This window comes from Erinaceus europaeus, chromosome 20 (assembly GCF_950295315.1).
Source record: "Erinaceus europaeus chromosome 20, mEriEur2.1, whole genome shotgun sequence".
Classification (NCBI taxonomy): domain Eukaryota; kingdom Metazoa; phylum Chordata; class Mammalia; order Eulipotyphla; family Erinaceidae; genus Erinaceus; species Erinaceus europaeus.
Window position 1 is genome coordinate 9,648,353 of NC_080181.1, and position 13,381 is coordinate 9,661,733.

Here is a 13,381-nt window from a genome sequence, read left to right on the forward strand (position 1 = left end):
GTGCTCACACTGGTGAGGGGCATCATCTCATCACTAAACACTCCTTGAATTTTCTTTTCTTCTTTTTTTTAAAATCTTATTTTCTTAGTATACGTTTCTAGAAGTAAATAAATTAGATTAAGGGGTTCTTCTGATTTGAACTTTTGCTAGTTACTCACACTGTTCAGAGTAGAGGGAGAACTCAGTGTTAAAACACAGGGGTTGGCTACTTGCATGCCTGAGGCCCTAGTGGCCCCAACCTCACCCTCAGGCACCACCATAAACCAGAGCAGAACAGTACTCTGGTTTCTCTCGCTTATAAAAACAAGAAACTACATCTTCTAAAACATTAAAAAAAATTCATTCCAGTTTATATTATTTTAAAGTATTATTTCTTGGTGAGAATGTCTAAAAATATTTATTATTATGTTATGTTTTATTTTATTTTACTTTTACCAGAGCACTATTCAGCTCTGGCTTATGGTGGTTCTGGGGATTGAACCTGAGAGCTTTGGTAGCTCAGGCATGAGAGTCTTTTAAGTGAGACTAAACATGATATATGGTTTTGCATAACCATCATGCTACCTTTCTAGTCCCACTTATATTTTACATTTATTTAATTACAGTATTTTTTCCCTGCATGACTCCACCAATGCCGGTGGTAATTTTTTTCCTTCCTTCCTTCCTTTCTTCCTTTCTCTCTTTCTGTTTTTTTTTTTTGTTTTTATTTTTGTTTTTGTTTTTGCCTCCAGGGTTATTGCTGGGGCTTGGTACCTGCACTACAAATCCACTGCTCCTGGAGGCCATTTTTCCCTTTTGTTTCCCTTGTTGTGGTTGTTGTTGGATAGGACAGAGAGAAATTGAGACAGATGGGGAAGACAGAGAGGAAATAGACAGAGAGAGGGGGTGGCTTGTGAAGTGACTCCCCCTGCAGGTGGGGAGCTGGGGGTTTGAACCAGGATCCGATCCTTAGATGGGTTCTTGTTTGCTCGGCACCATGTGTGCTTAACCAGCTGTGCTACCACCCAGCCCCCCTTTCTTCCTTCCTTCCTTCCTTCCTTCCTTCCTTCCTTCCTTCCTTCCTTCCTTTCATTCACAGAGACAGAACTAAAGAGGGAAGGGGAAGACAGGAAGAGAGACACAAGCAACCACTGCACTGCTTGCAAAGCTTTCTCCCTGCAGGTGAGGACCAGGGACTTGAACCCAGCTCCTTGAACATTATAACGTATGCTTAATCAGGTATACCACCATCTGGCCCCTTTCTTTTCCTTTTTTTTTTTTTTGTTAGAGAGTGAGAGACAGAGGAGGAGAAACACTGTAATTCTGCTCCATGGCTCCTGAAGTTTCCCTCCTGCAGATGAGGACCAGGGTTTTGAACCCATCCTCCCATGTGATAATGTGTGCACTGTACTAAGTGTCACCACTCAGTGCTGATTTATTTACTTTTATGAGAGACAGAAAGGGAGGCCTAAACATTTCTCTGGCATGTGATAGTGCTGGGGGTTGAATCTGTGGTCTCTTAGCCTCAAGGATGCAAGTTCCCATACTTTAATGTTGATGTATCTACCATGCTTTGAGTTTATACTCTGATTCACAGTATAGGGTAGAACACTTATTTCCCCAGTCTTTTCTCAAGCAAGTACTACAAAATGCTTTAGAAATGAAAAAAAAAAAAGAAATGGAAATCACTTTTTTCTCTTCTGAGTATAAAAAGAACTCATGCTTATACTATCATTTAAAACTATTTGCAAAAAAAAAAACTATTTGCAAATTGAAAGGTTAAATAAAGGAGTTCTTTAGTTCAGTTTGTGTTTCTTTTTTTTTTTTTTAGATAATTTATTTCTTTATTGGGGAATTAATGTTTTACATTCAACAGTAAATACAATAGTTTGTACATGCATAACATTCCCCAGTTTCCCATTTAACAATACAACCCCCACTATGTCATTCATCACCTTTCATGGACCTGTATTCTCCCCACCCACCCACCCACCCCAGAGTCTTTTACTTTGGTATAATACTCCAATTCCATTTCAGGTTCGACTTGTGTTTTCTTTTCTAATCTTGTTTTTCAACTTCGGCCTGAGAGTGAGATCATCCCATATTCATCCTTCAGTTTCTGACTTATTTCATTCAACATGATTTTTTCAAGGTCCATCCAAGATCGGCTGAAAACGGTGAAGTCACCATTTTTTACAGCTGAGTAGTATTCCATTGTATATATAGACCACAACTTGCTCAGCCACTCATCTGTTGTTGGACACCTGGGTTGCTTCCAGGTTTTGGCTATTACAAATTGTGCTGCCAAGAACATATGTGTACACAGATCTTTTTGGATGGATGTGTTGGGTTCCTTAGGATATATCCCCAGGAGGGGAATTGCAGGGTCATAGGGTAGGTCCATTTCTAGCCTTCTGAGAGTTCTTCAGACTGTTCTCCACAGAGGTTGGACCAATTTACATTCCCACCAGCAGTGCAGGAGAGTTCCTTTGACCCCACACCCTCTCCAGCATTTGCTGCTGTTCCCTTTTCTGATGTATGACATTCTCACAGGAGTGAAGTGATATCTCATTGTTGTCTTGATTTGCATTTCTCTGACAATCAGAGACTTGGAGCATTTTTTCATGTGTTTCTCGGCCTTTTGGATCTCTTCTGTGGTGAATATTCTGTCCAAGTCCTCCCCCCATTTTTGGATGGGGTTATTTGTTGTCTTGTTGTTGAGTCTGGCAAGCTCTTTATATATGTTGGTTATTAAACGCTTGTCTGATGTATGGCATGTAAAGATCTTCTCCCATTCTGTGAAGGGTCTCTTGGTTTGGGTAGTGGTTTCTTTTGCTGTGAAGAAGCTTTTTAATTTGATGTAGTCCCATAGGTTTATACTTGCCTTAGTCTTCCTTGTAATTGGATTCGTTTCATTGAAAATGTCTTTAAAATTTATGCGGAAAAAAGTTCTGCCAATATTTTCCTCTAAGTATCTGATAGTTTCTGGTCTAACATCCAAGTACTTGATCCACTTGGAATTTACTTTTGTATTTGGTGAAATACAGTGATTCAGTTTAATTCCAACCTTGCATGCCTGGGATAAACCCCACTTGGTCATGATGAACAATCTTTTTGATATACTGCTGTATCCGGTTGGCTAGAATTTTGTTCAATATTTCGCATCTATGTTCATCAGAGATATTGGTCTGTAGTTTTCTTTTTTGGTTGTGTCCCTGTCTGCTTTTGGTATCAGGGTGATGTTGGCTTCATAGAAGCTGGCAGGGAGTATTCCAGTGTCTTCAATCTTCTGGAAGACTTTTAAAAGTAGAGGTATTAGTTCTTCTTTGAAAGTTTTGTAGAATTCATTTGTAAAACCATCTGGTCCAGGACTTTTATTTTTGGGGAGATTTTTGATAACTGTTTCAATTTCATTAGCTGTGATGGGCCTGTTCATGTTATCTACTTCCTCTTTACTTAGTTTTGGAAGTTGGTAGGTATCTAGGAAATCATTCATTTCTTCCAGGTTCTCTAGCTTGGTGGCATATAGTTGTTCATAGAAGCCTCCCATGATATGTTGAATTTCTGCGGTGTCTGTTGTGATATCTCCTCTTTCATTTACTATCCGATTTATTTGGGTCTTCTCCCTTTTTTGTTTTGTGAGTCTGGCTAAAGGTTTGTCGATTTTGTTTACTCTTTCGAAGAACCAACATTTACTTTCATTGATCTTTTGTATGGTTTTCCTAGTCTCAATGTTATTTATTTCTGCCCTAACTTTAGTGATTTCTGTCCTTCTGGTTGCTTTAGGATTCCTTTGTTGTTCTTCTTCTAGGTCTTTAAGATGTGCAATCAGGCTGTTTATTTGTGCCTTTTCTTGTTTCCTAATGTGTGCTTGTATAGCTATGAACTTCCCTCTTAGGACTGCTTTAGCTGTGTCCCAAATATTTTGATAGCTTGTGTCTTAATTTTCATTGAATTCTCGAAACATTTTGATTTCTTCCTTGATTTCCTCTTTGAGCCAAAAGTTGTTAAGAAGTGTACTGTTGAGCTTCCACATTTTGGGACTATTACTAATCTTTTGTTGATTGTTAAGTGTTAGTTTAATTCCACTGTGGTCTGAGAAGATGCTTGGGATGATTTCAGTGCTCTTGAATTGGCTGATGCTGTCTTTGTGGCCTAACATATGGTCTATCCTTGAGAATGATCCATGTGGATTTGAGTAAAATGTGTATTCCAGTTTCTTGGGATGAATGACTCTGAAAATGTCCAATAGTTCTAGTTTATCTATCTCTTCATTTAGCTCCCTTATGTCTTTACTGATTTTCTTCCTGGATGATCTGTCAAGTTGAGAGAGTGGGGTGTTGAAGTCCCCTACTATGATTGTGTTACTGTTGATATATTGCTGTAGCTCCTTCAGTAGAAGTTTGATGTATTTAGATGGCTTCTCATTGGGTGCATAGATATTAATAATTGTTGAGTCCTCTTGATTGACTGATCCTCTGAGCATTAAGTAGTGTCCATTCCTATCTTTTTTAATCTTATCTATTTTAAAGTCTATCATGTCATATATGAGAATGCTGTTCCTGCCCTTTTTTGTGGGCCATTGGCTTGTATGATAGTTTTCCATCCTTTCACTTTAAGTCTGTGTTTGTCTTGTTGAGTTAGGTGAGTTTCCTGTAGACAACATATTGTTGGGTTGTGTTTTCTGATCCATCTTCCTACTCTGTGTCTTTTAATAGGTGAATTCAGGCCATTGACATTTATTGATATCAAAGATTGAAGATATTTTAACGCCATTCTTGTAGAGTTTTAGAGTGTTTTGATGTATGTCCTATTTGTGGTGGTCTGGTTGTTTATAGGAGACCTTTCAGAACTTCTTTCAGGGCAGGCTTGGTGATGGTTGCTTCCTTCAACTGTTGCTTGTCTGAGAAGGTTTTGATGCTTCCATCTAGTCTGAATGTCAGTCTAGCAGGATATAGTATTCTTGGCTGAAAGCCTTTCTCATTGAGCACTTGATAGATATCTTGCCATTCTCTTTTGGCCTGTAGTGTTTGTATGGAGAAGTCTGCTGCTAATCTTATGGGTTTTCCTTTGTAGGTGACTCTGTTTTTCTCTTGCAGCCTTGAGGATCCTTTCTTTATCCTTATTCCTTTCCATTCTAAGTATAACATGTCTTGGTGTCTTTAGGTCTGGGTTAATTCTGTTTGGGACCCTCTGGGCTTCTTCAATCTTTATGTCTTTGGTGTTGTCTAGACTAGAGAAATTTTCAGCTATTATGGCCTGGAGAACGCTTTCTTCCTCCCCTTCTCTTTCTTCCTCTGGTAAGCCAATAATGCGTATATTGTTTCTTTTGAAGTCATCCCATAGGACTCTGTTGTTGTTTTCAGCATCTCTTAATCTCTTTTTGAGATCTCTTACTTCTTTTTTAGTTGTCTCTAATTCATCCTCAATCTTGCTAATTCTGTCTTCAGCCTCATAGATTCTATTCTCTCTGCCCTCTATTGCTTTCTGGAGTTCATCTATTTTGTTGCCCTGCTCTGATACTGTTTTAGCTTGTTCAGCTAGTTGCCTTCTTAGCTCAGCGATTTCAGCTTTCAGCTCTCTAATAACCATGAGATAATTAGAATTTTCTTCCATATTCTCATTTATTGTTCCTGCATTTCTGATTACAATTTTTTCAAATTCTTTACTCATTTCCTGTTATTATTTCCTTAGCTAATGTTTGGATGTTGAACTCGTTGTTTTGTGCTTCACCCTCTGGAGGACTTTTAGCTGGACTCTTGTCCTGGTTTGAGTCTCCAATATTTTTTCTTGTTGTTTTAACCATTTTATATATTATGTTATGAGTTCCCTTTATCAGTACTTTTTCAAATTATTGATCACTATTGCCTGGATTGACTTGTGTCTAAGTAATTTAATGAAAGGGTTTACCGTGGTGGAAGTGAACAGTTTTTTCAATCCCTGAGTTGGAGCTCAGTGGTGTAAAAGCCTCTTTTTTTTTTCCCTGTAGGCTATGGCAGCCTGAGGGCTTTTAAACTATCAATAGGCTTTTTAGCTTAATCACTGACTGCTGACCAAGAGATAAAGCAGGGTGTGGCAGAGATAATCCAGTGGTTATGCAAAGAGACTTTCACAGCCCCTCAGCTATGCCATGGAGTTATAGGTCTTCTCCTGAGTTTCCTGGTTAGATCTCTGTCCCCTGGTGTCCCTCCCTGTTGCTGCTCTGAGGGTAGATTCTGAGGGTAGTAGCAATGGAGACTCAGAGTTGCACTTGGTGAGTCTCTGGGGAGTCCTTTCTTCCCTTCAGCTGTCCCCTTGTTGTGGAGCAGACTGGAGGTGGTGTCTCCACTGATAAACTGTTGAACTGTTAGCAGTCACTTAATCTCTCCTTAGGCCCCTCTCTCCTCTCTGTCACCAGCCACACGTGTTTGTACTCATGGGTGATTTACTGGGTTCCTGTGGTCATTCTAGTCCTGTCTTGTTTCGGTCCGGGTGGTCTCCTTTGGTATTCCTAGTTGATCTGGGAGAGGAGAGGAGAGGAGAGGAGAGGAGAGGAGAGGAGAGGAGAGGAGAGGAGAGGAGAGGAGAGGAGAGAAAGCCATCTGCTGCTCGTAGCTCTGCCTCTGGAAGTCCAGTTTGTGTTTCTTTTATTGCTAATTATTTTTCAGGAAAATATATTGTTTTAAGTCCCATTTAAATGGCATTAATCTAGTAGATACATAATAAATATTTCACAATAATACCCATAAGATAGCATTTCAATATTTATTTCAATATAATATTGTGTTGGGTAATAAATAAACATGTATCAAAGAAACAACCAATTACCTATGAGTAAATAAGTGATAAATGTAAAATTATACAAAAGTGTATGACTATTATGCAGAAAGTTACAAACTCTTGAGAAAAATGGAAAGCTAAATAAGTAGATATATTATTCTCAAGGGTAGTTAAGGCTCATTATTATAAATATGTGAGATTGTTCTCAAATTGATACAGATAGATTCAATGCAATATTAGTAAAAAAAAAAAAAAAAAAAAAACTACCCAGGACTTTTTCTTTTCTTTTGCCTCCAGGGTTATCGCTGGGGCTCTATGCCTACACTATGAATCCATTGCTCCTGCTGGCCATTTTTTTTTTTTTTACATTTTTTATTGGATAGAACAGAGAGAAACTGAGAGAGGAGGGGAAGATGAAGGGAGAGAGAAAGATAGGCACCTGCAGACCTGATTCACTGCTTGTGAGGTGACATACCCCCCTCCACAGGTGGGGAGCCAGAGGCTTGAACCGGATCCTTGAGCGGGTCCTTGTGCTTCATACTATCTGCGCTTTACCCAGCGTGCTACTGCCTGCCCCTCGCCCAGGAATTATTCTGTAGGCCTTTATTTAATTGTAAGATGTATATGGAGGGGGTCGGGTCTGCAGGTGTCTTTCTCTCCCCCTCTCTGTCTTCCCCTCCTCTCTCTATTTCTCTCTGCCCTATCCAACAACATCATCATCAACAACAACAACAACAACTACAACAATAAAACAACAAGGGCGACAAAAAAGAATAAATATACATTTAAAAAAGACAAGAAAAAAAGAAACAGCTTTGTACATATGGACACTTGACTTATGTCAATGATAGCATTGCAAAAGAGGGATGGAAAGAACTTTTTTGTTTTTCAATAAATGGAATTGAAATAATTGAGTAGCCATATGGGAAGTAGGAAGGAAAGAAGGGAAGGATAAATAGTGGAAGGAAGAAAAGTATACCCTCTACAGAAATACTTGCACATATGCACTGGGAGATGTGTACAAGTATGTTTGTAGCAGCATTATTCATAATATCTTAAATTAGAGACAACCCAAAAATTTAACAGTAGGATGGATAAATAAAAGCTGATATATTCGTAGAAATAAAGTATTTTACATCAACAAAAATGAGTAAACTACAGCCTCATACAGAATAGGTTAATCTTAATTAAAAGCATAATATTGAATGAAAGAAGCCAGACACAGCGTACATATGATTTCATTTACAAAACGTTCAAAATCTGGAAAAAGTTTTTGGTGACACATAATGAAATGACATTATGAAGAAGGGCAGTTATCTTTAACCAGAGCCTCATGCATGTTGCACTCTACCCACTGATCCTGGATCATATTTCTTTCTTTTTTTTCTCTGTGGTATGTGATGTATTTTTTTAATTTTTTTATTTATAAAAAGGAAACATTGACAAAACCATAGGATAAGAGGGGGTACAACTTTGCACAATTCCCAACACCAGACCTCCGTATCCCATCCCCTCCCCTGATACCTTTCCTATTCTTTAATCTTCTGGGAGTATGGACCCAGGGTCATTGTTGGATGCAGAAGGTGGAAGGTCTGGCTTCTGTAATTGCTTCCCCACTGAACATGGGCATTGACAGGTCGACTGGATCATATTTCTTGAACTGGATGGTGGTTAGGAAGCATTTGCCTTACAGTAACTCATGTAATTGGCACACATCCATGTTTACATACTCCTTTACATGCATGTTATATGTCTCAAGAAAAAAGTTTTAGAAGTTCAAGTTCACGTTGACTACTGCATGGACAAGCAAGTGGGCAAACAGGAAGTCCAGTTGTCTATGAAAGTCCTGGTAGAGGCTTGGACTTGGAATAGGAAGTGCTCGTATTTAGGAAATATTATAGAAGTAGCAGGACAATCTAGAAATGAAAGGAGGGGATAAAGCAACAAACATACCAATAGTTACAGAACAAGAAAAGATGGGTGAGGGAAATAGCACAGCAGTTTATGCAACAGAATTTCATGTCTTGTTCAACGGGGAAACAATTACAGAATCCAGACCTCCCACTTTCTGCACCCCATAATGATCCTGGGTCCATACTCTCAGAGGGATAAAGAATAAGAAAGTTAGGAGTTGGGTGGTAGCACAGCAGGTGCAAGGACTGCCATGAGGATCCCCGTTCCAGCCCCCGGCTCCCCACCTGCAGGGGAGTCCCTTCACAGGCAGTGAAGCAGGTCTGCAGATGTCTATCTTTCACTCCCCGTACTCTCTCAATTTCTCTCTGTCCTATCCAATAATGATGACATCAGTAACAACAACAATAATAACTACAACAACAATAAAAACAAGGGCAACAAAATAAATAAATAAATACATAAATATTAAAAAATCTTGTGGTCCGGGAGGTAGCACAGTGGATAAAGCACTGGGTTCTCAGGCATGAGATCCCAAGTTCAATCCCAGCAGTACATGTACCAGAGTGATGTCTGGTTCTTTCTCTTTTCACCTATCTTTCGCATTAATTAATAAATAAAATCTTTAAAAAATTGTTAAAAAAACTTTTTAAAAACTTAAAAAAAAAGAATAAGAAAGCTATCAGGGGAGGGGGTGAGATACGGAGTTCTGGTGGTGGGAATTGTGTGGAATTGCACCCCTCTTATCCTATGGTCTTGTCAGTGTTTCCATTTTATAAATAAAAAATTATTTAAAAAAAGAATTTCATGTTTGTGGCACCAGAGTTCCCAGGTTCAATTCCTGGGAATTGACACCACCATAAGACAAAGCTGAACTGTGCTCTGGTGAAAGAAAGAGGGAGGAGAGAAAAAGTAGGAAGGAAGAGGAAGAAAGGCAATGGCTATTGTCTTTATAGATTAAAAACTACTTAATAGATCATTTATTATTATTCCTACTGTTAACATTCTCCTTCTCCCCAACCAGAGTTACCACTGGAGTTTGGTGACCATTTTTTGGACAGAGTGAGAAACAGCTATAGAGGCAGAGAGAGAGAGACGGAAAGAAGAGATACCTGCAGCACTGTTCCACTGCTCCTGAAGCCTCCTGCCTGTAGATGGGGACAGGTGAGTTGAACCCTTATCCTCATGCATGGTAATGTGTTTTTTCTACTGGTGTGCCACTACCCAGCCTCCTAGATGAGAACATTCCGTGTGGTCAAATATTTGAACTCATTCTGGACTTAGGCATTTCATAGTTTTTGTTTCTAAGATTTATTTATTTGTGTGTGTGTAGAAAGTATTGACTGGCACACACATTGCCAGAGATCAAACTTAGAATTGCTTTTAGGGAGCTGGGCGGTGGCACAGCGGGTTAAGCCCACATGGCAGAAAGTGCATGGACCAGCATCAGGATCCCTGTTCGAGCCCTCGGCTCCCCACCTGCAGGGGGGTTGCTTCACAGGCAGTGAAGCAGGTCTGCAGGTGTCTATCTTTTTCTCCCCCTCTCTGTCTTCCCCTCCTCTCTCCATTTCTCTGTCCTATCCAACAATGACAGCAATAACAACAACAATAATAATAACAACAATGACAATAAACAACAAGGGCAACAAAAGGGAAAAAAATTTTTAATTGTTTGTAGGTCCAACAATTTAGTCACTGAACCACCTCCCAGGCTGCATGCATGTATGCATATAAAGTATGTATGTACACATGTATTTATACTGTTACCAGGCTATCCCTGAGGCTTGGTGTTGGTACTATAAATCCACCACTCCTGGCGACTATTTTTTTTTTTTCCTATTTTATTTGGTAGGTCAGAGAGAAATCGAGAGGGGGAGATAGAGAAGAAATCTGCAGACCTGCTTCATGAAGTGCCCTCCCTACAGGTAGGGAGGGGAGCTCAAACCAGGGTCCTTTTTCATGATAACGTGCTCAACCAGCTATGCCACGTCCTGACCCTCCCTCTAATTTTGCCTCCAGGGCAAAAAATTGCTGGACTCAGTGCCAGCACTATGAATCCACTGCTCCTGGGACCATTTTTCCCCCCATCTTACTAGATAGGACAGAGAGAAATTGAGAGGGGAGAGGGAAGATAGAGAGCAGGAGAGAAAGATCGACACTTGCAGACCCGCTTTACTGCTTGTGAAGCAACCCCCCTGCAGGTAGGGAGCCGGGGTCTGGAACTGGGTTCCTTGTGCGTGTCCTTTCGCTTTGTATTATGTGCACTTAATCTGGTGCGCCACTACCCCCCTTTTCAACTATATTTATTCTTATTTTATTTTATTTTATCTCCAGGGGTATTGCTGGGGGTTGGTACCTGTACTACAAATCCACTGCTCCTGTGGCCACGTTTTTCGATTTTTTGGACAGGACAGAGAAATTGAGAGGGGAGAGGAAGATAGAGAAAAAGACATCTGCAGACCTGTGAAGTAACCACTTGTGAAGTAACCCCCCCTGCAGGCAAGGAGCCGGGAGCTTGAACCAGAATCCTTGTGCAGTTCCTTGTACTTCATTCTATGTGTATTTATTTTACTTTATTTTATTTGATAGGATAAAGAGAAATTGAGAGAGAAGGGGGAGATAGAGACAGAGAAACACCTGCAGCCCTGCTTCACCACTTGTGAAAATTTCTCTCTGCAGGTGGGGAGCAGGCATTAGTCGAGATGCTTAGGCATGGCGACATGGGTGTTCAACAACCAGGTGCACTGCCACCCAACTCCCCCCAACCCTTTTTTGCTTGTTTTTTTTTGTAATTTAAGTCTTTATAGCCTTGCTAAAATTGAAAATTAATTTCAACATGTCTTCCTTTTCAAGGAAATAAATACAGTAAGAATGGATACACAAAATCAGTTAAACCTTTGTCAAAGAAAACATGACGGCATGCTAAGTGCTAAGAGTGGGTGAGACAGGGAGGCCTTCTGTGCCATTGGCTAGTGGAGGTGTCACAGACAAGCTGGGAAAGGAGCACTTGACACCCGATGGCAGACAAAATAGTGGGCTGTCAGAAAAATAATGATATATATATATGTATATATATATTTTATGCTGTCTCTGATTACTTTTTTTTTTTTGTCATCAGGGTTATTGCTGGGGCTCCATGATGGCACTACAAGTCCACCATCACCATTGGCTGTTTCCATTCTTTTTTCTTTCTATTTTATTTGACAGGACAGACAGAAGTTGAGAGGGGAGGGGGAGAGAGAAAGATAGACACCTGCAGACACGCTTGTGAAGTGTCCCTCCTGAAGGTGTGGAACGGGAGCTTGAACCTGGGACCTTGCACATGGTGATATGTATACTTATCATGCAGCACTGCCTGACCCCCAAGTTTTTCTTTTCTTTTCTTTTTTTTATTATCCTTATTAAATAGAGACAGCTAGAAACCAAGAGGAAAGGGGGCGATAGAGAGGGAGAGAAACAGAAACACTTGCAATATTGCTTCACCACTCCAAAGCTTTCCCCCTGCAGGTGGGGACTGGGGGCTCCATCCCCAGCCCTTGCGCATTGTAACATGTGCATTCAGCCAGGTACACCACCACCCTGCCCCCACTTCCATGTTTTCCTATGCAAAAATGCATAATGAGTTTTGGACGACCCAATAGGTGAAGGAGATAGAAGAGTTAAAAGTAGTAGTTCCAAGTCCGCAGTTAGGTTATGTCCATTGTTCTGTACTCTTGCACATTATTTTGCTTTTGGAATATTTCATACATTATCTCTCAAGTAGTGTTTTTTTTTTAATCTACTTGTTACTAGCATTTGGACCTACAATAAAAGCTGTAGCATATGGCTTCAAACACAGTAGCTATTCTATAATTTTTGATTGAACTATCCAATCTTGAATATCATATCAGATGATCCCTGGGATCCAGGCTCAGCCTGTCCAGTCAACACTGGCAAACATAGGGTTCCTGGCTGCTTACATAGTAGCCTATGCACATGCCAATAGCTCTCTACTAGTGTAGTTTTGACTTCTGGTGTTCCTGGAAGTTTTGTTTTTGATACAACCCTTTCTTACTAAGACTGATGGGTGTAGGAATAAAGGGAGGGCAATTATGTATATATAATGTCTAGAAAGAGTTTGGAGAGGGATACTTTTCAATCATTGTTTATCTAGGAAGGCTTCCTATATGAGTCAGAGTAGATTTGAGTATCATCTAGAATTAACAATGGGAGGAGTGAGGATCCTAGAAATAAGAATAGAGAAGCAGTGTTTTTAAAGCTCTGCAGTCTCTGATGTGGGCATGGCTCTTCCTTTTATACTGTCTTAGAACATGACAAAACGTGCTGCTAAGTTGAATGAGAGTGGATTTGGTTTGATGATTTTGGTTTGAGTGATTTTGGTTTGAATGAGAGTGGATTTGGTCTGAGATCCCACCCAAGTCCTTAAGAGAACTGAAGGTTAAGAATACTAAAAACAAGGCCTGGGAGATGATACAGTGGATAAATTGTTGACTGTCATGCATAAGATTCAGTTTAATCCCATGTGCTACAGTGATGCTCCGGTGGGTGCTTTCTCTCAAGTAGATTAATACATTTTAATAAAAAAAACACTGTAAACCAGTTGGAGAGAAAGTAACAGGGAAACTTCTAACTAGAGTATAGACAACTTGAAATAACAGCTAATTCTGTATATACTCTGAACCAAGAAATTTTGAGGACTTCAGTGTATTATCTCATTTAATTCTCACAGTGC